This window comes from Oncorhynchus gorbuscha, linkage group LG09 (genome assembly GCF_021184085.1).
Source record: "Oncorhynchus gorbuscha isolate QuinsamMale2020 ecotype Even-year linkage group LG09, OgorEven_v1.0, whole genome shotgun sequence".
In the NCBI taxonomy this organism is placed as follows: domain Eukaryota; kingdom Metazoa; phylum Chordata; class Actinopteri; order Salmoniformes; family Salmonidae; genus Oncorhynchus; species Oncorhynchus gorbuscha.
This window is the reverse complement of record NC_060181.1, coordinates 58,922,260-58,932,638: the sequence shown is the minus strand read 5'-3', so window position 1 is coordinate 58,932,638 and position 10,379 is coordinate 58,922,260.

Sequence of the window (10,379 nt, the reverse complement as noted above, 5' to 3'; positions counted from 1 at the left end):
TAATCGGTTCTCTAAGGCAAGAGCTATTATTTTTTTTACAACATGAAGGAAAGTTTCATTACAATTTCATCACTGTGCTGGGAGTGATAGGATATGAGGTAGCTCAAATTAAAACAATAACTGAGTTTCAGATGAGCTGTTCCAAACAAATTACGTCTGGGAAGGGGCTGTATAGATTTAATAAACTGATCTTTTGTCTGGTTTTGGAATATTTGTCATTCATTAATTCCGCAGCTCATTTTCACGTAATAAAAGGTAACTAGTGAATTAGATCGCATCAAATGAGAGGTCCTCGTTATTTCTGGAAAACCTTGAATGACGCATCTTGAATTTCCAATCTGTTTGGATGACCTTTCCGTAACTGATGCCATGCTGAGGTCTGATATGTCAAGGGACAATTTACAGTAGTGGAAAACTGAAAGTGAATCCAGGTTTCAAGGGAACTCTTGATTAAAGACGCTTACTGTAGGAAAGCCATACTACTGTATAATATTTTTTACCCCTTGTAATGGAATGTCCTTCACTGGGATATATTTTCACACAAATTCTCAATTACTGTTATTTGGGGTATTTTATCGCAGGTTATCTCACTCGGGTATAGCGGTACCTTCAGGCATTTAGAAATTGCTCCCAAGGATGAACCAGACTTGTGGAGGTCTACCATTTTTTTCTGAGGTCCTGGCTGATTTCTTTTGATTTTCCCATGATATCAAGCAAAGAGGCACTGCGTTTGAAGGTAGGCCTTTAAATACATCCACAGGTACACCTCCAATTGACTCAAATGATGTCAATTAGCCTATCAGAAGCTTCTAAAGCCATGACATAATTTTCTGGAATTTTACAAGCTGTTTACAAACGCCTGAAGGTACCACGTTCCACTGTGCAAACAATAGTACGCAAGTATAAACACCATTTGACCACACAGCCGTCATTCCGTTCAGGAAAGAGACGCGTTCTGTCTCCTAGAGATGAACGTACTTTGCTGTGAAAACTGCAAATCAATCACAGAAAAACAGCAAAGGACCTTGTGAAGATGCTGGAGGAAACAGGTACAAAAGTATCTATATCCACAGTAAAAACGAGTTCTACATCGACATAACCTGAAAGGTCGTTCAGCAAGGAAGAAGCCACTGCTCCAAAACCGCCATCAAAAAGCCAGACTACGGTTTGCAACTGCACATGAGGACAAATATCGTACTTTTTGGAGAAATGTCCTCTGCTCTGATGAAACAAAAATAGAGCTGGTTGACCATAATGACCATCGTTATGTTTGGAGGAAAAAGGGGGAGGCCTGCAAACCGAAGAACACCATCCCAACTGTGAAGCAAGGGGGTGGCAACATCATGTTGTGGGGTGCTTTGCTGCAGGAGGGACTGGTGCACTTCACAAAATAGATGGCATCATGAGAAAGAAAAGTTAAAATTTGGTCGTAATGGGTCTTCCAAATGAACAATGGCCCCAAGCATACTTCCAAAGTTGTGGCAAAATGGCTTAAGGACAACAAAGTCAAGGTATTGGAGTGGCCATCACAAAGCCCTGACCTCAATCCTATAGAAAATTTGTGAAAAAGCGTGTGCGAGCAAGGAGGCCTAGAAACCTGACTCAGTTACACCAGCTCTGTCAGGAGGAATGGGCCAAAATTCCCCCACGTTATTGTGGGAAGCTTGTTGGAAGGCTACCCAAAATGTTTGACTCAAGTTAAATCATTTAAAGGCAATGCTACCAAATACTAATTGAGTGTATGTGAACTTCTGACCCACTGGGAATGTGATTAAAGAAATTAAAGCTGAAATAAATCATTCTCTCTACTATTATTGTGACATTTCACATTCTTAAACAAAGTGGTGATCCTAACTGACCTAAGACAGGGAATTTTTACTCGGATTAAATGTCAGGAATTGTGAAAAACTGAGTTTAAATGTATTTGGCTAAGGTGTATGTAAACGTCTGACTTCAACTGTAAGTCGTTTCTCCTTAACATATTCTACTCAAGTGCAAGATAATGTCAGTATAACGACAGGTTTCACATAATATATTTTGGGCTGAATGTGAATGTGGAAATATAGCCGTAGGAAAGAGTCTGAAGGAAATGTGGCTGCTTATTTGAAGCGTAGCATCATTTGAGAGTGTAGATTTAGGTGTGGAGAAGGGGTTTTCTGTTGGCAGTCCTCCAGAGGACCTTTGCTGTGCAGACAGACTACCCACAAAGAGAGTCCCTGGTGTGGGATGTGCCAAGCAGGCAGAGCTGAAAGAGAGGTGCTTGTCTGTGCCTGCAGAATTCAATGTAATGCACTTCCATGTGGTAAAGACACAAAGAGAGAGCTCTACGATGTAAGGGGATACGCTTTTGCCAGGTTGTTTCTTTTTATTGTAAGAAACTGCATTAGCAAGCTACATTTGAATGCTGCCAGCAGCTGAGTTTACAAACAGTCCATATGACTAGAAAATGTTTCACATTACAGTGGTTTAGTACTGATTCTAAGCCATCAAGATAAAAATGTGAAGCTTGCCGATGGGAAGCTGGCCGATGGGTTATGAAGAGATCACAGCCTTAGAACTATGGGAAGTCAATTTACATTAAGAAAAAGCAGGCGGGATCCATTGGGGCACAGCAGTTTCCATGGAAACGTCTAATCAAGCAGACCAATGGATCTGGCAGCAATGAGGAAATCACTCCATTGAGACCTGCCAGCAGTTTGACAACAGTAGTAATGAACTGGCTCCTTTCTAAACTACCCAAGAGGACACTAATAGTTTTGAGCTATTCTATTTCCTGTAACAGCCCTATCAAGAAATCTCCCTAAGAGAAAAAGACAGAAAACTCTATCATCCTCAATGAATATTTCCAGCTGGTTTGATAACGGCTGTTAGGTTTTGTGAATGGCATAATTAAATAATAATCAGAAAGTGTCTGTGTATCAATACATTACATTATATTCCCCATGGATATGCAAATAATCAATCCGTTTTATCTGCTGTGTTCTAATGCTCCTGCAGATACAGTAAATGCATGTCCCTTGACTGTATAGAGCAGATGTGGGCAACATGTGTGCCAGATCCGGCCCAAGAGCCTTTTCAATCTGGGGGGGATTCTTTTTTCTTTTTTTTAACACTACAGACCACACTTGAACACCTAAAACTAGATAGAAAGTATGTAGAAAATATAAAGGACCTATATGTTTTCAAATAACTTCCTGTTTTCTAGACCACAAATTGCTTTTCACCAAAAAATAGTTCTTGATTTTAATTTTTAAATCCAAAGTGGCCCTAGAGACAGTTATTGCCCACCCCTGGGGCCTCAGTAATAGAGAGTGGACGATGTCATGCAAATGTACTGTAATTAGTGATGAAATTAGCTGACTCATCAGCTTCCTATATAGAGCCCCACAGTGGAGGTGTCATAAGACTTATAAAACCTAGGGGTCAAACAAGGAAATGATTCCAATCATTTTTCCACCATTCATTTTTCCCATTGGGGATTTTTAAAATCCTTCAAATACGGGCTGTTTTTCATGTAGGCTTACCCTGGCGTGACGTTTTGATAACCAAAAATCTATTTCGGACACAGTGACTTTTATCAATATATTCAGCTCTATTTACTTCAGCATATTTTCCATATGAAACACTTCCTGCTCCGCCTCTCTTTCTCTCTGATCATGTGCCCTTTTATCTTTTCTTTGTCTGCTGCGTAATGGTTTTGAGGCAATATTTTATTGTGTAAAACAAATCAATTATTTATGATGGAAAATTGGTACTTTGGAAAAGAGCTCAAGGATGCTACCTTTAGCATGCCGTTGACAATGGCAGGGCTATGTCCCTGGGTAAACGATCAACACTCAGGTGTTGTTGGAGACTTGGAAAGCCATTTCCATTGGAGAAATAAGGGCACTTATAGCTCAGCTCAGTGGGAAATGATTACGAGACCATTTGGAAATTATGAAAGGTTTTAAAGTGAATTCTCAAACTATATGGTTTTATATCTGTGCCCTGATTATTTGATAGACGCCCAGTAAGCCAGTAATGCTGACTCCAATGTGATATCCTACTTAGGTACAGTGGGGTCCATAATTATTGGCACGCTTGATAAAGATGAGCAAGAAATACTGTATAGAATAAATAATACAAATATGCTATGTTGTATGCTAAATTTGGAAATTATATTATTTTCAACTAATACAATTGCTCAGAGAAATAAATATTGTTTAATGAGTAATATATAAAAAAAATTAAAAGACATGGGTCAAAATGATTGGCAACCCTATTTTCAATACTCAAGCACCCTCGCCTTGCAAGGATAACGACACTGAGCCTTTTAAGTCCAGAGACTGAAACGGCCATTGCAAAATGTTGATTTTGTGGTCAATTAAGCATTTTTTTTGTCGATTTTGATTAGTGCTGGGGCTTATTGTCTTTCTGGAAGATTCACTTGCAGTGTTATCCTCCTAGCAGAGACAACCAGGGTTTTGGCTAAAATGTCCTGGCCCTTGGTAAAGTTCATGATGCTGTTGACCCTAACAGGTGCCCCGGGATCAGTGGAAATAAAATCGCCCAATCACACCAAAGATCCACCACCATATTTTGCCATAGGTATGTGGTACTTTTCTGCATATGGTTGTGTTTTTCAACACCAAACCCACTGTTGGTGTGAGTGGCTAAAGAGCTCTATTTTCATCTTATCTGACCATATCACCAGTTCTAATCCAAGTGCCAATGCCTTTTTATCAAACTCCAGGCGGTGCTATGGTCAGGCGGTGCTATGGTCAAATATTACAAAGATGAATAGTGGGCACCACCAGCCCACTAGTACTGTTACCCAGCATTACACTGAAGATAATAGGAGGAGCTGAGGACGACACATAGATTAGAGATGAGCCTACAGTCTCATCTCAGACAGTAACTGTAACAGTAGACAATGCAAGCGGTTCACCGTGGGGCACTGCCCGATTTGTGGGTGACATCAGGGTGAACGATCCGTCCTTGGCTACAATGTGCTGTGCCTGCCTGTCTACTGCTGTATTTTCACAGGACTAGTGCTGAGTGATTAACCAAATTTGACATTGTTTTATTATTATTTAGCAACTAATTGACCAATGTCGGTTCAATTGCATTAATTCTATTCAGTTTGTTTTTCTTATGAGCTCAACGCACCGTTTCTAGAGAGAAATCATATCACACATGAGAGGCATCAAATCAATAATGAACTGAGGGACGCTGTAAGGAGTTGTAGTTTTCAATAGGCAAATATTAAACCTAGATTCAGCACAGAAAACGTGACAATTGAAAACAATGTCCAGAACCCAGTGCGCCTATTCTATTTCATTGCACCCACACATAGACCTCAGGAGAGAGGAATGTGCATGACACAGCAACGAGAGTGAGAGAGACTACTAAAATAGTGATTGTGTCAGACAGCTGTACAGCATAGCCAGCTGTAGCAACCCAATGATCACTGGCGCTACCCTTTCGCTAGCCAAGAGGAGCACAGAAATAACTCTAGATGGCTGGCTGGCTGCTACAGCCTAAGCAGAGATGAGATGATGACCGTAAGAAATTAAATTGTCAAGTCATCAAAATAATAATAATCTATACACAACTGAAATATTTCATTTAGGTAAAGTAATGTGAATAAATGATAGTCAGTGATGAGCAGTAATGGGCAGTCATTCTGTGTTGTTGAGACAATGTAATATTTTGTATGTTTTACAATTGAATGTTCTCAATTTGCGGCTTTAGAGTTTAAGTTAAAAGGCTCTAAAATCATTTCAAGGTGATATTTCATCATGCATTTCATGTAAACAAAAGAAGGGAAAAAAATTTAAACCGACCAAAACCGAACCGACACCCAAGTGCACTAATTGCTCAGCCCTACATGGGACTCAGCAGCACCTCCCTATAGATAGAGACACTGGAGACACATGGTTCCGCACTGCAAATGAACGGAAAAATATGAGGTAAGGAGAGGTATCGAAGGAAGCTGTGGACTGAGCAGGATAATTGGGAGTTTTTCAACACAGCATGCATTATCATTATGCCTTAGTGATGATCAACTCAACAGAACCTCCTCTAACTCTATTAGGCTGTGACAATCAATGAGCTCATTGTTTTCTTTTTGCAACCAGACAACAGCCTGTCCTTAAAACTCAGTTCACACAGTGTGCAGGCTTTCAAATCTCAACTGATAAGTCTACAACTTTGAAAAGATTGCCGACAACCCTAAACCTCAACCTCTAGTAGATTAGACTTGCAGGGGTTCTCAAACATCTCCTTGGGGAACCCCAGCCGTTTCCTGTATTTGATATGTTCTAGAGCTAGCACACCTGATTCATCTAATCATCAAAGCCCAGGTGAGCTACTTCAGAGCACCAACATTGTGAAAGGTCTGGGGCTCTCCGAGGAGAGGATTGACAACCACTGGATTAGTTAAAGCCACATGAAGTGGCCAGAGGTTCAAGTCAGCATTTGTTGTTCATTCAGTTGTTCCTTTTGTCTCATTCATGGCAGATGGTTTTGACTGCGTGTGGGATGTGGGGTATAAGCGCAGCACTCTATTTTATGTGGTGGATTATTCTCTGAGATGGGACAGTAATAGTTTATATGGACAATGAGTAAGCCCTCTGTTGTGCTGTGTTACCAGGGTGGACCTAATCAATGGCAATGTGTGTGGGAGAGAGGGAGGGAGGGAGAGAAAAGAGAGAGGTGCGAGAGATAGGCGAGGGGAGCGAGGCAGAGAGAGAGGCAGAGAGAGTGCAGGGGTGGGCACTGTAGAGGACAGAGAGATGGAGTTCCTGCCTGCCTCCATGTATGCCTGGCCTACTGTGAGACCTGGATTAGGCACTGTACTGCTGTTTTCAAATTGCTCTAAATTCCCAGAGATTAAGGGGGAAATGAATGAACAGTGACAATCTGTCATGAGGGGAATGCTTAATGTCCAAACAGCCATGCAATATCGAAAAAACATCCTTAAAAAGCAATATGCAGTGTGCAGAGAGTCATGTTTGAAGATCTATTACTGCTCATTATACCTGGCTAAAAAGTCGGAAATATATTTTCTACAACAAGCATGAACAGTACTGGGTATGTTAACTGTTTTATAAGGAGGTTAACATTGCTTTGCTCATTTTCAAGGTTTAAAGAGCACCCTTTGGGCTAACGATCAATGTCCTTAGCTGAATAATGCTGGCAATCTGAATTATATGAAGCTCTCCACTGTTAGTGGGGCTTTTAACGCCAGTCCTTAAGAGATACACCAGTACTTTTGTATACTTTTTAGCCGGTAGTTCTGAAAGTAGCCCTCGCAATTGAGAACCATATGAGCAGATATGTGCGTTATTGCTCTCTCTCTATATCTCTCCGCTGTGTATCCATGTGCATGGGGTTTTCCACTGAGCCGGTGGGTCCGCCCTACATGCTATGTGACCCACACTGTGCAGGCCTGAGCCAGCCTTATTTTTTTCCCCACACACAAACTCATTTGACTTGAACACAAGATTGCGCCCCCCCCATTCTTAAAACAAACAAAAGAAAAGTTCATGCTTGTGGCCCTCTCACTCAAATCAGCCATAGAGAAAAGTTGCTCCGGCAATAACTATGCTACAAATGTGGAAATGATGCAATTGATACTTGGTGTCAGGCCAAGAAGATAAAACTAGATTGAGATATCAATGGAGGAGCCGTTCATGAAAGACAAAAGGCAGACAAATAATAGATATCGGATGCTTTTCCGAGATGGCCTCAAGGAAGAGAAACACTAGTGCCTCAACCAGTGTTGGACATCCATAAAAGTCATATTTGGTAAAAAGGTAAGAGACTAAACTTATTCTGTTCAGTGAGAAGCTTATTTTGAGTGTTTGTGTAAAGTGGATTGAGTCGGTGTCGCCATTAGCTAGGCTAGCCAACATTCTGTCTGTCATCATAGCTAGCTAGCAATCATTGTATTTTTTATTTGCATTTAGGATCCCTATTCCAAGGCAGCAGCTACTCTTCCTGGGGTCCAAACAAGATTAAGGCAATTACATCACCCACCCATCACCCACCTACATCATACAACATGTTATTACATCACTACTGTACCACTACTGTCAGGACCCGGTTACGAACCCGGGTCTCCGGAGTGAGAAACAGTCACTTAACCAACTGAGCCACGAATAGTCGGCAGAACCCAGAAGATGAGGCAGACACAGCAGTACTTGAGACGGTGTATTTAATGAAGTAAAAAAATGAAGTTCTTCAGGAAAACATGTAACTCCACAACCTCAAAAGGAATCCTACAAGAACAAAGGTAATCCTCCAAGACAAAAAAGGTAAATCCACAAGGTGGAAGGTAAAGCACAAAAAGCCTCAAAAGATACTCAAAAACAAAAAACAAACAAGAACAAAAAAACAGAATTCCACAAGAGAGTCCACCGGGATCAACAAGAGTTCTCAGAGTACTAGGGCTGGGTGCTAACATACAAACACAAAGCAAAGAACAGAGGAAAACAAAGGGTTTAAATACAATCAGGGGAAACGAGGCACAGGTGCAAATAATAATGGGGATCAAGGGAAAACAAAAGGTCAAAAGGCACAATGGGGGCATCTAGTGACCAAAAACCGGAACAACCCTGGCCAAATTCTGACAGAATCCCCCCCCTAGGAACGGCTCCTGACGTTCCTACCAGCTCTCTCAGGGTGGAGGGCCCTGAACTGACGAATGAGGTCAGGGTCCAGTATGTCTTTGGCAGGAACCCAGGAGCGCTCCTCGGGACCGTAGCCTTCCCAGTCCACCAGATACTGCCAGGACCGCTGCACCCGGCGGGAATCCAGTATCCGATGGACGGTATAAGCCGGCTGGCCTCCAATGACACGAGGCGGAGGGGGAGGTCTGTCTGCCAGGACAAGGGGAGAAAAAACAACAGGTTTTAATAAGGAAATGTGAAATGTGGGATTAATCTTGAGGGATCTGGGTAAGTGTAGGCAATAAGAAACTGGGTTAACTCTCCTGGCAACCTTAAAGGGACCGATGTATTTTTGGGACAGCTTGCGAGACTCCACCCGTAGTGGTAATTCTCTTGTGGAGAGCCAGACTCTCTGGCCGGGCGCAGGGTAGGCCCGGGACGGCGACGTCTGTTGGCTTGTTGTTGGTACCTCTGTGAGGAACACATAAGATTAAGACGGGTCTTCCTCCACATAAGCCGACAGCGTCTGACGAACTTCAAGGCTGAAGGCACTCTGACTTCTGCCTCCTGGTCCGGGAACAATGGAGGGGCATAGCCAAACTGACACTCGTGCGGGGACATACCAGTGGAGGAGGAGCGCAAGGTGTTGTGCGCGTATTCGGCCCAAACAATGAAGGACGACCACGTAGACGGGTTGTTACGAGTCATACATCGGAGGGTGGTTTCCAGCTCTTGATTCATCCTCTCAGTTTGGCCGTTGGACTCCGGATGGTACCCTGAAGATAGACTGGCAGAAGCCCCCATGAGTTGGCAGAAGGCCTTCCAAAACCTAGAGGCGAACTGGGGACCTCTGTCAGAAACCATATCTTGAGGAATGCCGAAGACTCGGAACACATGATTAATTACCAACTCAGCCGTTTCCTTGGCAGAAGGTAACTTAGTCAGAGGGACGAACCTGGCCGCCTTTGAAAACCTGTCGATAATGACTAGGATAGTAGTATTGCCATGGGATGGAGGAAGGCCAGTAATGAAGTCCAACGAGATATGGGACCAGGGTCTGTGGGGAACAGGTAAAGGGTGAAGGAGTCCTTGCGGGCGGAGGTGAGAAGAGTTGCCCTGGCAGCACACGGGGCAGGCATTGACGAAAGTGGCAACGTCTTCTCTTATGGTAGGCCACCAGAACTTACGCTGGATGAACTCCAAGGTGCGACCTACGCCCGGGTGACAGATGAGGCGAGAGGAGTGCCCCCACAGAAGGACCTGAGTCCTCACTGCCTTGGGGACAAACAACCGATTGGCAGGACCTCCTTTCGGGTCCGGTTCAATAGCTTGAGCTCGTCTCACGGTATCCTCAACTTGCCACGAGATCGGAGCCACGATCTTAGCAGCAGGAAGGACAGGCATGTCCGTGTCATCTCGAATGGCAGGAGCGTAGACTCGGGACAGGGCATCCGGTTTGAGATTCTTCGACCCGGGCCGATAGGTGAGGATAAACTGGAATTGATTGAAGAAAAGAGACCATCTAGCTTGTCTAGAGTTCAACCGCTTCATCCTGCTGGATATACTCCAGATTTTTGTGGTCCGTAAGCACTTGAAACGGGTGAGAAGCCCCCTCGAGCCAGTGTCTCCATTCCTTCAATGCCATCTTAACCGCTAGGAGTTCACGATCCCCCACATCGTAGTTCCTCTCAGCCGGGGTTAAGCAGGTGTGAGAAGAAAGCGCAC